The sequence below is a fragment of the Sapajus apella genome, unplaced genomic scaffold (assembly GCF_009761245.1).
Source record: "Sapajus apella isolate SASKATOON/1434 unplaced genomic scaffold, GSC_monkey_1.0 scaffold92, whole genome shotgun sequence".
Taxonomy (NCBI): Eukaryota; Metazoa; Chordata; class Mammalia; order Primates; family Cebidae; genus Sapajus; species Sapajus apella.
The window spans coordinates 8,210,458-8,225,012 of record NW_022437032.1 but is presented as its reverse complement, the minus strand read 5'-3'; the positions used below and the strand labels follow the sequence as shown (position 1 = coordinate 8,225,012).

At 43.3% G+C, this 14,555-nt stretch overlaps 1 protein-coding gene and 1 non-coding gene across 8 annotated transcripts in view; one reads left to right on the top strand and one right to left on the bottom strand.

Annotated features, from left to right (window-relative positions):
- LOC116535227 lies at positions 1-62 on the bottom strand. Its single transcript, XR_004262104.1, has one exon. It is a non-coding gene; the product is annotated as a U7 small nuclear RNA (small nuclear RNA).
- Positions 63-2,507: 2,445 nt separating this feature from the next.
- Positions 2,508-14,555, top strand: part of NCOA3 (nuclear receptor coactivator 3) — a 158,095-nt gene continuing 146,047 nt past the window's right edge. For all 7 annotated transcript variants that reach the window (XM_032256059.1, XM_032256057.1, XM_032256055.1 and 4 more), the window contains exon 1: positions 2,508-2,675. The gene's annotated coding sequence lies outside the window, so the exon portion shown is untranslated. The remainder of the gene's footprint in view (positions 2,676-14,555) is intronic.

Sequence of the window (14,555 nt, the reverse complement as noted above, 5' to 3'; positions counted from 1 at the left end):
GGGGGGTTTCCAGCAAAAATCGGAAAGCCTGCTAGACAAATTCTAAAAGAGCTGTAACACTAGAAAGGAGATATTTTAAATAACATAACAGAAATATGTCGTGATTTCACTGATAATTCATGCTCTGAAAAGAAATGAAGAAAGGAATAGGAGTAGGGAAAGCTGGGATCAGAGTGGGCAGGAAGTTAAAATAGAGCAATTAGGGAAAGCATCACCGAAGAAGTGACATTTGGACAATGACCATGGGGAGATTGGGAAGGGGTTATTTGAATTTTTTGGGAAAATAGTGTTCTAGGCAGAGGAAATAGCAAGTGCATGATCTTTGAGGCCAGGGTGTGCTAAGCGTGTTGGAGAGGCCCAAGGAGTCCAGTGTAGCTGAATTACAGAAATGAGTGGAAGAGAAGAAGGTGATAAGTTTCGAGAGAGAAAGGGAGGGCAAAAAATGGGCTGTGTGGGGCTTTGCAGATTACTGCAAGAATTTTCCAGAAGGGACCTAAACTGACTTGGTTCTTACCAGGATTCCTCTGTCTGCTGTGTTGAGTACAGATGCTAAGGGAAAACGGTGGAAGCAGGGAGAACACTGAGGAGCCTGCCGCAGTGGTCCAGGTGGGAAATGATGGTGCTGACCATGGATAGTAAGTGGTCAGATTATTTTATTTATTTTTTATCTTTATTTTTTCAGATTATTTTATTTTATTCACACTCAACACATCTAGTACTGATTCAATATTTTCTTTTCTTTTTTTTTTTTTTGAGACGGAGTTTCACTCATGTTACCCAGGCTGGAGTGCAATGGCGCGATCTCGGCTCACCGCAACCTCCGCCTCCTGGGTTCAGGCAATTCTCCTGCCTCAGCCTCCTGAGTAGCTGGGATTACAGGCACCCACCACCATGCCCAGCTGATTTTTTGTATTTTTAGTAGAGACGGGGTTTCACCATGTTGACCAGGATGGTCTCGATCTCTTGACCTTGTGATCCACCCGCCTCGGCCTCCCAAAGTGCTGGGATTACAGGCTTGAGCCACCGCGCCCGGCCTGATTCAATATTTTCTAACATACAATCCATATTAAAATTGCCCCCCAAATTCTTTTTACATAAAAAAATTTTCCTGAATCTGGCCAGCTGCAGTGGCTCACCCATGTAATCCCATCACTTTGGGAGGCCAAGGCTGGAGACTAAGGAGGTCAAGAGTTTGAGACCAGCCTGGCTAACATAGTGAAACCGCGTCTCTACTAAAAATACAAAATTAGCTGGTCGTGGTGGCTAGTGCCTGTAATCTCAGCTACTCGGGAGGCTGAGGCAGGAGAATCACCTGAACCCAGGAGGCAGAGACTGCAGTGAGTTGAGATCGCGCCATTGCACTCCAGCCCAGGCGACAGTGCGAGAAGCTGTCTCAAAAAAGAAAAGAAAAGAAAAAAAATTATCCTGAATCCAATCAAGTCTCACCTATTGCGTTTGGTCTTCACCTCTTTCATGTTGTCATATTTTTTTTTTTTGAGACGGAGTTTCACTCTTGTTACCCAGGCTGGAGTGCAATGGCGCAATCTCTGCTCACCGCAACCTCCGCCTCCTGGGTTCAGGCAATTCTCCTGCCTCAGCCTCCTGAGTAGCTGGGATTACAGGCACGCACCACCATGCCCAACTAATTTTTTGTAGTTTTAGTAGAGACGGGGTTTCACCATGTTGACCAGGATGGTCTCGATCTCTTGACCTCGTGATCCACCCGCCTCGGCCTCCCAAAGTGCTGGGATTACAGGCTTGAGCCACCGCGCCCGGCCCATGTTGTCATATTTTTAAGACTCTAGGCCAGATGTTTTGTAGAATGTCCCACATTCTGAATTCGTTTTTTCCATGGTTAGATTCAGGTTAGCTTTTTGTGTGTGTACGTGTGTGGCAAGAATACGGCAAGGGGTAGCAATATGCTTTCCCCACTGCATCATATCAGGAGACACGAAACAAATCTGACCCAGCATTGGTGGTGCTAAGTTCGATCACTTGATTGAGGGGGTGCCTGCCAGATCTCTCCAAAAAGCAAGGTGTTCTTTATTGTAAGTCTTCCTTAAATAGGCTGTGGGATGATACTTCGGGACTGAATATACCGTGAGCTTACTGCTGCCCAACATTTCACCCAGTGACTTTAGCAGCTGAGGAACAGCCTCGTGGCTTCCGACCTTGTGCCTCAGTTCGCTCATCTGAAAAATGAGGATGATCATGGTCCCTACGGGATGCCTGTTTTGAGGATCCGTGCTTGGCATACCAGAAACGCTCCACAAATGTTAGGTTACTGGACGAAGGCAAATATGAAAAAAATTAAGGGCAGGGCTAGGACTGCATTCCCGTTCTCCGGATCCCGAGGCAGCTCCCAGTCGATCCCGGGCGAAAGCGGCCGCAGGATCCCACGTGGCCACGCCCTCCGCCGCGGAAGCCAGGGCTGGGGCGCTAGAACCCTGGGCCGGCCGCGCAAGGCCCCCTGGGACCGGTAGTGCTGGGCGTGGCCACAGGACTACATATCCCAGTGGCCCCCGCGCGGCGACTTCAGCTGCTGCCGCCTCAGCCCCTCCACAGCGACCGCGGCGGCTGCGGCTGAGTCGGTCGCGGCGGCGGCAGCGGCGGCTGCGGGCTGAGCGGCGAGTTTCCGATTTAAAGCTGAGCTGCGAGGAAAATGGCGGCGGGAGGTGAGTGGAGATAAAGGAGGAGGAGGCGGCGGCGGGCGAGGGGGTGGAGTGCAAGGCGGAGGGAAGAGGGGCGAGTTCCCCGGGCTGCGGGGAGCCGGCGGCTTGAGCTCTGCCGAGGCACCGAGGGGCGCGCCGGCCGGGGGACGCGCTGAGGTAGTTTCGGGGTGTCGGGGCCGTGCTGCTTCCCCTCAGCCCGGGGGGCGGCCCGCGGCGGTCAGAGCGGAGACGAGGCGGGTCGGATCCCCGCTTGGGTATCTGCGGGGGTCCCTGCGGGGAGGGGTCACCCGAGGAGTTTGCAGGGGGACTGCAGGGGCCCACTTTTCCCTTCTGTCCCTAAAGTTTTATCTCCCTTGTGCCTCCCCCAGCCCTTTTGAAAGCTCCCCGCGTCCTCCTCCTGCTGCCCCCGCTCCTTAGCGGCTATTGGGAAGCGCGGGAGGGAAAAGCCGCGGGGACCCCCACCCCAGCCTCCCTGCGGGGTGAGATTTGGTTGCTGTGTTTCCTCCTGCACTTGGGCATTCTACAAATATTTTAACACGAATTTTCATGTTGGGCTCGGGTGGGTTCTTAGTTTTCTCGGTAAAGAGGCGTTTTACAACCTCTGGTGTGAAGGCTGGGAAATGGTAAGTGGGAAGTTGGTTAAATTTGGGGTTTGGCCTCTTTATTACTACTTTTTAAATTTGCTTTCCTCATCTTTCATTTTATGAACATCGACTCAGTTTGTCATGGTTTAAATAATGGGCTTGTCTTGTACCTGCCTTAGCCAAACTAGCCATGGGGGCGTTGGGAGACTTCGTTGCTTCCTAGGCAGTTTGCGAGCACGTAGGGTGGAAAAGTTACCCGTGAGAGAGAGAGCATCTATTTCACTAGCAGGAGTTTGGGAATCCCAAATGGATGACACGGAAGCTAGGAGATTCTCTCGAAGTCGAAACTTTTTCTCCCCTCCTCCCGAATGCGAAGACTTCCTTTTTGCAGTATTTGAGCAGGGCTTCAAAACCAACCTGTTTTTGTTATTAAGCCTGTACGGTAAAGAAACAGGAAGGAGAGTACCAGCTGTCTTGCTGCAGTGGTTTTAAATGGAGTTGAATTGAGATGAGTGAGAGTGGTAGTAGTATTGAGTAAGATTGCTGCATCTCTTTGATTTAAATGCCTGGCCTCGGATCCACCTAATTGATCCCTGGCTGCAAAAAAGCTTCAGTGTTTGTTGCAGCAGGTTGTTGAGAAGATGATTGGGGAAATAAAAATCTTATGTCTTCAGCGATGGCTGCATAAACGGAAATGTTAATGGAAACCTGTAAGTTTGTGAATTGCTTTTGAAAATATTTTAAATGTGTGCTCATTTAGAATATGGTTCTACCGCATGATTTCCAATTGGAAAGGTACAAACACGTTGAAAAGCGAGTCTCTCTTCCACGCCAAACCCTCCAGTTCTCCCTTCTCAGAGGCAGAGACTGTTACTGGTTTTTAGAATATCCTTGGTCTTTGGAATAATTATTTTAAGATTTTCATTTGGAACCACCTCTGTTGCTTACCAAAAGCAGGGAAGTAGAATGAACAGAAGAAACAGAAAATGAGGGAATACTGTTTTTGCTCTCTTTAAAAAAATGTTGATAGCTATTGGAAAAAGCTCTTCTGAACTTATTGCTTATGTCACCTTATCTATTAATACCGTTAAAGAAATAACAATCTGTGGGGCTTCAGAATGAAGAACCCTGCCAGGATTCATTGTATGTAAAATGAAGCCTCTGCTTGTAACATGTAAAATGATATTGAACACTATAGCTTCTGTCACTAGAGGTTGCTTCAGGTTCTGCATTTAAATGAGCAGTAATCTAAATTGCCCGTGATCCTAAATTATAGGGGTATTTTATGTATAAATAGAAATGACTTAATTGTCCAATCAGCATTTGAAATAAAAGAGGCATATACCAGCTTTTGGCAGATAGAAGACGGGGATTATGGACTAAGTGGGAGGCTGTAATATTTCTAGAGGAGTTATAGGAGATGTTTCTACCATAAGATATTTAACTACAGAGGCTTGAAAAATGTACAACAACTTGAGCATCAACAAGAAGGTTTACATTTTTATATTTTAGAATGATTTTTTTTCACAATTTGCCAACACTAACAATTTGTTAAGGAAATTCAGTGATATTAGAGCTAGGTTATTAAAGGTTATATTAAATAATTTCACTATATTTTGAAAGTGATTATGCTGTGCATTTCCTTCTCTGTATAAAAATTATTTCTAAAAAGTGCCACCCACTTCCTGAACAGATAAATTAGAATTCAGTAAGGAGTGAAATACTGTTGCACCTGGGACCTTTTTTCTAGGAGATGTGTAAATAAAAAGTAGTTTAAAAATGGTTGCTTACTAATGTCTTCTTGGCTCGTCTTTTGAAATAAGCTTTCTTGCAGGGACATTACATTAAAGATAAAAGCTAAGTGTGTGTCTTTTTTTTTTTTTTTTAAGAATTCAGTCTTGTGCATTAGTATGTTTCTGGAATAATTCATTTAAACTCAGACTACTGTTATTGAAAAGTCTTTTATAAAATAAATAAATTTTAAGGCCGGGCGCGGTGGCTCACGACTATAATCCAAGCACTTTGGGAGGCTGAGGCGGGTGGATCACGAGGTCAAGAGATGGAGACCATCCTGGTCAACATGGTGAAACCCTGTCTCTACTAAAAATACAAAAATTAGCTGGGCATGGTGACGCGCGCCTGTAGTCCCAGCTACTCGGGAGGCTGAGGCAGGAGAATTGCTTGAACCCAGGAGGCGGAGGTTGCGGTGAGCCGAGATCGTGCCATTGCACTCCAGCCTGGGTAACAAGAGTGAAACTCCGTCTCAAAAAAAAAAAAAAAATTTAGTTTGGGCAATGGGTTAAGATTTTTAAAAACTCTACTATTGTCTTTTCCCAAATTAATTGTTAAAATTAATGGCTTTGGGTTTTTTTTTCCCCCCTGGGAGGGGCAGTTCTTTTTGCCTTTTTTTTTTTTTTTTTTGATAGAGTCTTACTCTGTTGCCCAGGCTCGACAGCAGTAGCAGGATCTTGGCTCACTGCAACCTCTGCTTCCTGGGGTTCAAGCTATTCTCCTGCCTCAGCCTCCCAAGTAGCTGGGATTACAGGTGTGCGCCACCACACTGGCTGTTTTTGTGTTTTTAGTAGAGATGAGGTTTACTATGTTGGCTAGGCTGCTGTCAAACTCCCAACCTCAGGTAATCCACCTGCTTTGACCTCCCAAAGTGCTGGGATTATAGTTGTGAGCCTCTGCACTGGGCCTGCATTTTTAAAAACTATATAATTTCACACTTTGGCCAGAGGAAGTAAAGCAGTTTTGAAAACTTTTAATTTGTTGCAAGTTTAGAATGAGTATAGCCTCCAGTGGCAGTTGTCTATAACAGCAAATTTCTCACGATTTAATACAGTTGTTACCCTGCAACAGCAAATTTGTCACAATTTAATAAAATTGTTACCCTGTAAAGCTACCTAGAACTAGAAAAACAAGACTTGTTGATCATGATTGAAGAGATTACCTGTACCAGTTTTGTTTGAATCCTTGGTATAAATATTTGTTTTTTTGCATTATTGAGTGGTTAAAGCTCTGAGAGCAGAAAATTAGTATTGGAAATGTATATTAACTTTTTCTTTTTTCCTCATACTTCAAAAGATTGAAAAACAAGGGGACCATACGTTAGTTTGGATTCTAAGGAATAGCTTTGAGATTGATTGCTGCAGTAAACTGTAGGCATTTTTTTTTTTTCTCTCTCTCTCTCCCCTTTCTCTTTTCTCTTCTCTTCTTTTGAGACTGAGTCTTACTCTGTTGCCCAGGCTGGAGTGCAGTGGATCTCAGCTTCAGCAACCTCTGCCTCCCAGGTTCAACTGATTCTTGTGCCTCAGCCCCTTCGAGTAGTTGAGACTACAGGTGTGAGCCACCATGCCCAGCTAATTTTTGTATTTTTAGTAGAGATGGGGGTTTCACCATGTTGGCCAGGCTGGTCTTGAACTCCTGACTTCAAATGATCTGCCCGCTTCAGCCTCCCAAAGTGCTGGAATTACAGGCATGAGCCACCGCTCCTGGCCCATTTTTCTCCCACTTTATGAGTGCTTTTTAGGGTTGGGGAGGGGTTACAAAATGAACATTTAAGAATTAAGGCAGAGGAGGGGCTTTGTGGTAATGAGACATTGTAATGAGTTTGTATTACCATACGAATTGATTACCTGAGGTTGGCTAGCCTGGTCAATGTGGTAAATCTTGTCTCTACTAAAAACACATGAGTTTGGTAAATGTTTTTACCAGGTAAATTCATTTTGTCCATTGTTTTTCTGGGAGAATTTCTTGGAGAAGATTATTTTGGTTTAAAGATGCAATTTATCCAGAGCTTAACCTTATTTTCAGCCCCTTAACAAATTATGGAATTGAATTTAATTGGCTTTCCCTTTCCTACCTTCTGGTGGAGAGTTTTTAAATGAACAGGAAAATGGCCAGAAGATACACACAGCATGAGTAGAAAGGAAGACCTGCAGTGTGTAGAAGGCCGATTTATCCACAAACTGGATAATCTTCTTAGGCTACCTACTGCCAGTACCTAACTTTGTTAGCATTAACTCAGTTTGGTAGGTACTGCCAGCCTAGGTCAATTTACAGTGGGGGGCAGTAATAAGGGTTTATTTAACTGTGTAGGAAACTTTGTGGCCTAAAGGCAAAGGAAAGGAGTCTGACCTTACTGGCAAACAGGTTTTACCCACTTAAAATAATATTCTAAGAGCAAATGGACTAATGTCTTTTTTGTTTGGCTTTTAAAATGTTTTTGTTAGGAACAGCTGTGTCCTATTTTTTCTGTTAAATTTTTTGTATTGGTAGATTCTAGGAAAGGGTGTGACATTTTTCATCTGCTAGTCCTATGAAAAGGTATTCTGTTTAAATGTTTCATTTCCTTGGTTAGAGGCTATGAGTGAAGGTTATGCAGCTTCACTTTTTGGAAACCACGCTGACTAGATTACTGAATTTAACTATTGATTATCCACATGGTGATGAAAAGGGAATATTGGCCTGGGTATCACACAGTAATGGATAATCTGCTCCCTGGGGCTTTGCTTTTGGTGGCTATGGCAGCTGAGTTGGAGTGGTAGATGGATAGAGGGAAAGGACTGCAGAAGTCAGCATAATCCTCAATTAGGATAAGCCTTATGGTTAATTGAATGTTGAGTGTACAGGTTAAATCCCATTATAACGAACTCCAGGGGACTGGCTAAATTATTTTGTTGTACTGGGATTAGGCTTTATTAAATATTGTTTAAAGCAGTCTTTTTGTTAGATGTGTTAGAGGTTTTGGAAAAATTTCCATGTATTGTAACAATTTTACAAGTCGTTGTTCATGAACTTTCCATTTTTAATGTTGCCTTTAAAAAGGAAAGAATGCATGTTGAGCTGGGCAGTGGCAGAGCATGTATATTACCCCCTCCACACCATGTTTTGAGCAGATCTTGGTTTATGTCAACAACTTGATGAGATTGTTATTAAGTACTACCACCATCTAAGCGTGGTCGGAAGAATGGGAAATTCCCCACATTTGCAGGTGACTGGTGCTGTTAATTTTTTCTGTCCCCAACAACATACATGTGTGTATATATATATATATATAAGTATATATATATATATTTTTTTTTTGGTTGTTGTTGTTAATTCCCTGATCCTTAGAGGACCCAACAAGTTTTTTTTTTTTTTTTTTTTTTTTTTTTTTTTTTTGAGATGGAGTTTCACTTTTGTTGCCCAGGCTGGCGTGAAATGGCGCTATCTCTGCTAACCGCAACCTACGCCTCTCAGGTTCAAGCAATTCTCCTGCTTCAAACTCCCAAGTAGCTGGGATTATAGGCATGTGCCACCACGCCCAGCTAATATTATATTTTTAGTAGAGACGGGACTTCTCCGTATTGGTCAGGCTGGTCTTGAACTCCTGACCTCAGGTGATCCCCCCATTTTGTCCTTCCAAAGTGCTGGGATTATAGGTGTGAGCCACTGTGCCTGGCCAACAACTTTCAAAAATAAATGAATATACATCATTTTAGTGTGAAATTTAAGTCAGTAATAATTGACTTAGCCCTTTTCTGCTCAGCTATCAATGGTTTGAGACCTTTAGGTTTCTAAATGGTACTTTTTTTTTTTGAATGGGGGATAGTAATGATGTAGTTTTTAACTTGTGATACTATCCTTATAAATGTGAAAATTTTCAGAAACAAGCTTAATTTTTATACATATAAGAAAAAGACTGTTCTAATGCTTGGCCAGAAATATACCTCTTTCTGTCCTGTACTTTTAGACTGGTGTTTGCCAAGCTTCAGGCGTTTACATCCCACCTTCATATCTAAGGCCAGCATTTTTAGTTTGTTTAGAGAATTTTGATTGGGTGCAGCAAGACATTTTTGACGCCATTCTTTTAAATAGATGTTCCATGAAGGAGGGAAAATCTGAAAGAAGGAATTTCAAAGCATCCCAAGCAGTGTTTTGAAAACTCTGAAGACATAAGAATAATGACTGACTAGTAGGCAGGAAGCCTGCAGTTGTATTGTGGTATTGTTCCTCCATCTCATGCATTTAGGACTTCAGTACAAAAGAGGAGAAAACATGGGGAGGGGAAGAAAGGATTTTAACAAAAGAGGGGGCACTTTTGGAGTAAATATTCTTTCCTCTTCTGTTTAAATGAAATCTAAAAACCAAATTATTTTTACTTTGAGAGAAAATGTTTATCACAATCTAAATGTCCTAAACTGACATTTTAATTTTTTCCTTTTTTCTTTTTCTTTTTTCTTTCTTCTTTCTTTTACCACTGCAGTTAAGACTTTCATACAGAATAAACTGACATTTTTATAAATGAAAGTTAATTGCTGTTGGTGGAAAGAGCAGCATGATCATATGTTTAGTTTCAAAACAGAACTTTGATTAAAAAGAAATCTACATGTGAAACCCCTTTTTTTCCCTTTTGGTACCGGATTAATATATTTTGTCAGCTTGTTACTTTGAAAAGACTTACCTAGGGCAGAGTTGAGAATAATTTGTAAGTGTGTACTATAAGCTTTGGGCAAATCAGTCTCTCTAGAGCAGTTTTAAAAATTTTAAAACAAAGCGTGCTGTGTATGATCCTCCAAGCTTCCTTATTTTATAAAATTCTGTAAACTTAAGGCATAACATGGACAGAATGGGCTTTTATTTAAATTTTATTGATCAAATATAAATGAATTAAGCTCTTGATACCAGATAGTAGTGTGAGGTCAGATGCAGCTTTCAGTGCTGACTCAAAGAATTTAGAGGCTGGGTCCCTTGGCCCCTACCTGTAATCCCAGCACTCTGAGAGGAGGATCACTTGAGCCCAGGAATTTGAGACCAGCCTGAGTTATAAAGAAAGACCCTGTCTTTACAAAAAAATAGGAAAAAAAAAAAAAAAAGTTGGGCAGGGTGATGTGTGCCGGTGGTCCCAGCTGCATGTGAGACTGAGCTGGGAGGTTGACTTGCGCAAAGGAGGTAGAGGGTACAGTGAGCTGTGATTGTGTCATTGCACACCAGCCTGAGTGACAGAATGAGACCCTGTCTCAAAAGGAACTTTAATCTCCTGACTTCATCATAGTATATGCTATAAGTGGATAAAAGTGTGTGTGTGTGAGTGTGTGTGAGAGAGAGAGAGAGGTGTGTGTGTGTGTGTGTGAGATTCAGCCTTTTCCTTCTGGTGTAAGAAAAGCAAGTGTTATTTTCTTTACTCCATTGTTCCAAATGGATTATTGAATTTAAGTCATCTTGTAGAGTAGCTGTATCAGCTTGAGTTTGTTTCCAGTTTGTTTCCAAAATTGTTGGCAATTTTGGGCTGAGTGCAGTGGCTCACGCCTGTAATCCCAGCACTTTGGAGGCAGAGGCCAGAGACTTGCTTGAGCCCAGGAGTTCAAGACCAGTCTGGGCAACATAGCAAGACCCCATCTTTATTTAAAAAAATTTGGCAATTTTATTTGAGAATGTTGTAAGATTTACTCAGTACTCTTTATCAAATTGTCCCTTTAGTCTACTACACACTCTCTGTTCCATCCCAGCTCATGTTTCCCCTACCTGCTTGGTGGTAATTGTGTTTTATGACAATACTTTAATCCTAACTGAGGTAGTTGTCTTCACTGCAGTTGGAACAAGTATTTGGCTGCATCTGGGAAAATCTACCAGTGAGGAAACTCCACCAGTGAGCAAAATAACTCCATATGTCTTGCATCCACTGGAGGGTCAGTGATATCTTTGTCTTGTAATAAGACAGGCCTATTACTATATGTATATATATTTTTAATATATTATTTTATTTTATTTAATTTTTGAGACGGAGTTTTGCTCTTGTTACCCAGGCTGGAGTGCAGTGGCGCAATCTTGGCTCACTGCAACCTCCGCTTCCCGGGTTCAAGCCACTCTCCTGCCTCAGCCACCCAAGTAGCTGGGATTACAAGCATGTGCCACCATGCCCGGCTAATTTTTTGTATTTTTAGTAGAGATGGGGGTTCACCATGTTGACCAGGATGGTCTCGATCTCTTGACCTCGTGATCCCAAAGTGCTGGGATTACAGGCATGAGTCACCGTGCCCAGCCCTGTTTTTTAATTTTTTTAAGAGACGGGGTTTCACTATGTTGGCCTGGTTGGTCTTGAACTGCTGACCTCAGGTGATCCGCCTGCCTTGGCCTCCCAGAGTGCTGGAATTACAAGCGTGAGCAACTGTGTCTGGCTGACTTACTATATTAATTTTAAAACCACTTTCATCAGGAGTGAATAAAATGGAATCTGGAAAGCTATTTTAAAAGTACACAATCATGGCTGGGTACAGTGGCTCATGCCTATAATCCTGGCACGTTGGGAAGCCGAGGTGGGTGGATCACAAGGTCAGGAGTTTGAGACCAGCCTAGCCAAGATGGTGAAACCTGTCTTTACTAAAAATACAAAAAAAGTTAGTCACAGTGGTAGGCACTTGTAATCCCAGCTACTCAGGAGGCTAAGGCAGGAGAGTCGCTTGAACCTGGGAGGTGGAGGTTGCAGTGAGCCAAGATCACACTACTACACTCTAGCCTGGGCAACAGAGCAAAAATCAGTCTCAAAAAGAAAAAAAAAAGTACACGATTATATCACAATTACATCTCGAATTGTAGAAGCCTTGGGTATGTGGATTCCAAGATTTAGTAAACCTGTAAGCATGAACTTGTTCAGTAACCTTCAGTTTCCCTTTTCTTTCCGCAAAATTACAATATAGTGCCAACAGGTGACTTGTAAAAATTAATTTAATTGGCCAGGAGAGGTGGCTCAAGCCTGTAGTCCCAGCACTTTGGGAGGCTGAAGCGTGCTGATCAGGAGTTAGAGACTAGCCAGGCCAACATGGTGAAACTCTGTCTCTACTAAAAAATACAAAAAATTAGCTGGGCGTGGTGGCGGGCACCTGTAGTCGCAGCTACTCAGGAGGCTGAGGTAGGAGAATAGCTTGAACCCAGGAGGTAGAGGTTGCAGTGAGACGAGACCCTGCCATTGCACTCCAGCCTGGGCAACAGAGTGAGATACTATCTCAAAAAAAAAATTTAATTTTTGGAGAGAGGGTCTTGCTCTGTCACCTAGGATAGAGTGTAGTGTCACTATCACAGTTCACTGCAGCCTTGACCTCCTGGGCTCAAGCAGTCCTCCCAGCACAGCCTCCTAGTAGCTGGGACGACAGACACATACCACCATGCCTGGCTGATGTTTTTAAGTTTTGTATAGATGAATGTTTTTGTTTTGTGTAGAGGGTGTGTCTCTGACTAGTCTTGAACTCTTGGGTTCAAGTGATCCTTCTGCCTTGGCCTCCCAAAGTGCTGGGATTACAGATGTGAGCCATCATACCCAGCCTAGTAAGTTTTCTTAAATTGTGTTTTCTTTCTTTCTTTCTTTTTTTTTTTTTTTTTTGCACGGAGTTTCACTCTTTTTGCCCAGGCTGGAGTGCAATGGCATGATCTTGGCCCACTGCAACCTCCACCTCTCAGGTTCAAATGATTCTCCTGCCTCAGCCTCCCAATTAGCTGAGATTACAGGCATGCGCCACCATGCCTGGCTAATTTCGTATTTTTAGTAGAGATGGGATTTTGCCATGTTGGCCAGGCTGGTTTTGAACCCCTGACCTCAAGTGATCCACCCTCCTCGGCCTCCCAAAGTTCTGAGATTACAGGTGTGAGCCAGTGCGCCCAGCCCAAATTGAGTTTTCATATCACTATTTTCTTAAGTCTTGATGTCTTAAATTTCAGTCATCTTTAATTTGCTGCTGCTTGGTTGTTGTTGCCTATTCTTCCATGCACAGACATACTTAATCAGTGATTATTGTGCCTTTACATTAAGGCACTGTGAGAGTTAACAAGGTTTGTGACCTCCAAGTGTGCACAATCAATCAGGTACTCACATCACTTCAGTACTAGGCAATCTGTGATAAGTCGGTCTCGTCTATAAAAATTGTAGAGAAGTTCAGAGGAGGCAAGGGACTACTACTGATCTGTGCTATCAGGGTGCAGCGTGTTGAAGAATAAGATTAAATTTTTTTTTTCTTTTTCTCTTTGTTTTTTTTGTCATGGGGGTCTCACTCTGTTGCCCAGGGTGGCGTGCAGTGGAATGATCATGGCTCACTGCAACCTTGACCACCAGGGCTCAGGCGATTTTCCTGCCTCTGCCTCCCAAGTAGCTGGACTACATGTGTGCACACCATGCCTAATTTTTTTTTTTTTTTGAGACAGAATCTTGCTCTGTCACCCAGGCTGAAGTACAGTGGTGTGATCTTGGCTCACTGCAACCTCCACCTCCTGGGCTCAAGCAGTTCTCCTGCCTCAGCCTCCTGAGTAGTTGGGATTATAGGTGTGTGCCATCATGCCCGGCTAAGTTTGTTTTTTCAGTAGAGATGAGGTTTCATGATGGCCAGGCTGGTCTCGAATGCCTCACCGCAAGTGATCCACCAGCCTTGGCCTCCCAAAGTTCTAGGATGACAGGTGTGAGCCACTGTGCCTGGCCTCTAATTTTTATTCTTATTTGTAGAGATGAAGAAAAAAATTTTTTTTTTGAGATGGAGTTTTACTATGTTGCCCAGGGTGGTCTCAAATACCTGGGTTCAAGCAATTCTGCTTTGGCTTCCCAAAGTGCTGGGATTACAGGTGCAAGGCAGTGTATGTGGCGTCTTTTTTTTTTTTTTGAGACTGTGTCTTGCTCTGTCGCCCAGGCTGGAGTGCAGTGGCACGATTCCCTCTCACTGCAACCTCTCCCTCCCGGTTCAAGCACTTCTCCTGCCTTAGTCCCCTGAGTAGCTGGGATTACAGGCGAGTGCCACCACCATGCCTGGCTAATTTTTGTAATTTTAGTAGAGATGAGGTTTCACCATGTTGGTCAGGCTGGTCTCAAACTACTGACCTCGTGATCTGCCCTTCTTGGTTTTTTTTTTTTTTTGGACAGGATCTCTGTCGCCCAGACTAAAATGCAATGGTATGACCTTGGCTCAGCCTCTACCTCCTTGGTTTAAGCAGTTTTCCTACCTTACCCTCCCTGGTAGCTGGGACCATAGGTGGGTGCCGCCATGCCTGGCTATTTTTGTATGTTTTGCATTTTTTTTTTTTTTTTTTTATTTGTAGAGGCAGGGTTTTACCATGTTGGCCAGGCTGGTCTTGAACTCCTGACCTCATGATCTGCCTGGGTCGGCCTCCCAAAGTGCTGTCTTGAGCCACTGCGCCCAGCCTGCTTGACTGCTTGAAACCTCTCGTTGTTTTTTATTGTCTAAAGTTTGAAACTAACCATGGAGCTCCCAAAGATTTTCATAATCTGACTCTAATTGTCATTTCTTTCTTTCTTTCTTTTTTTTTTTTTTTTTTTTTT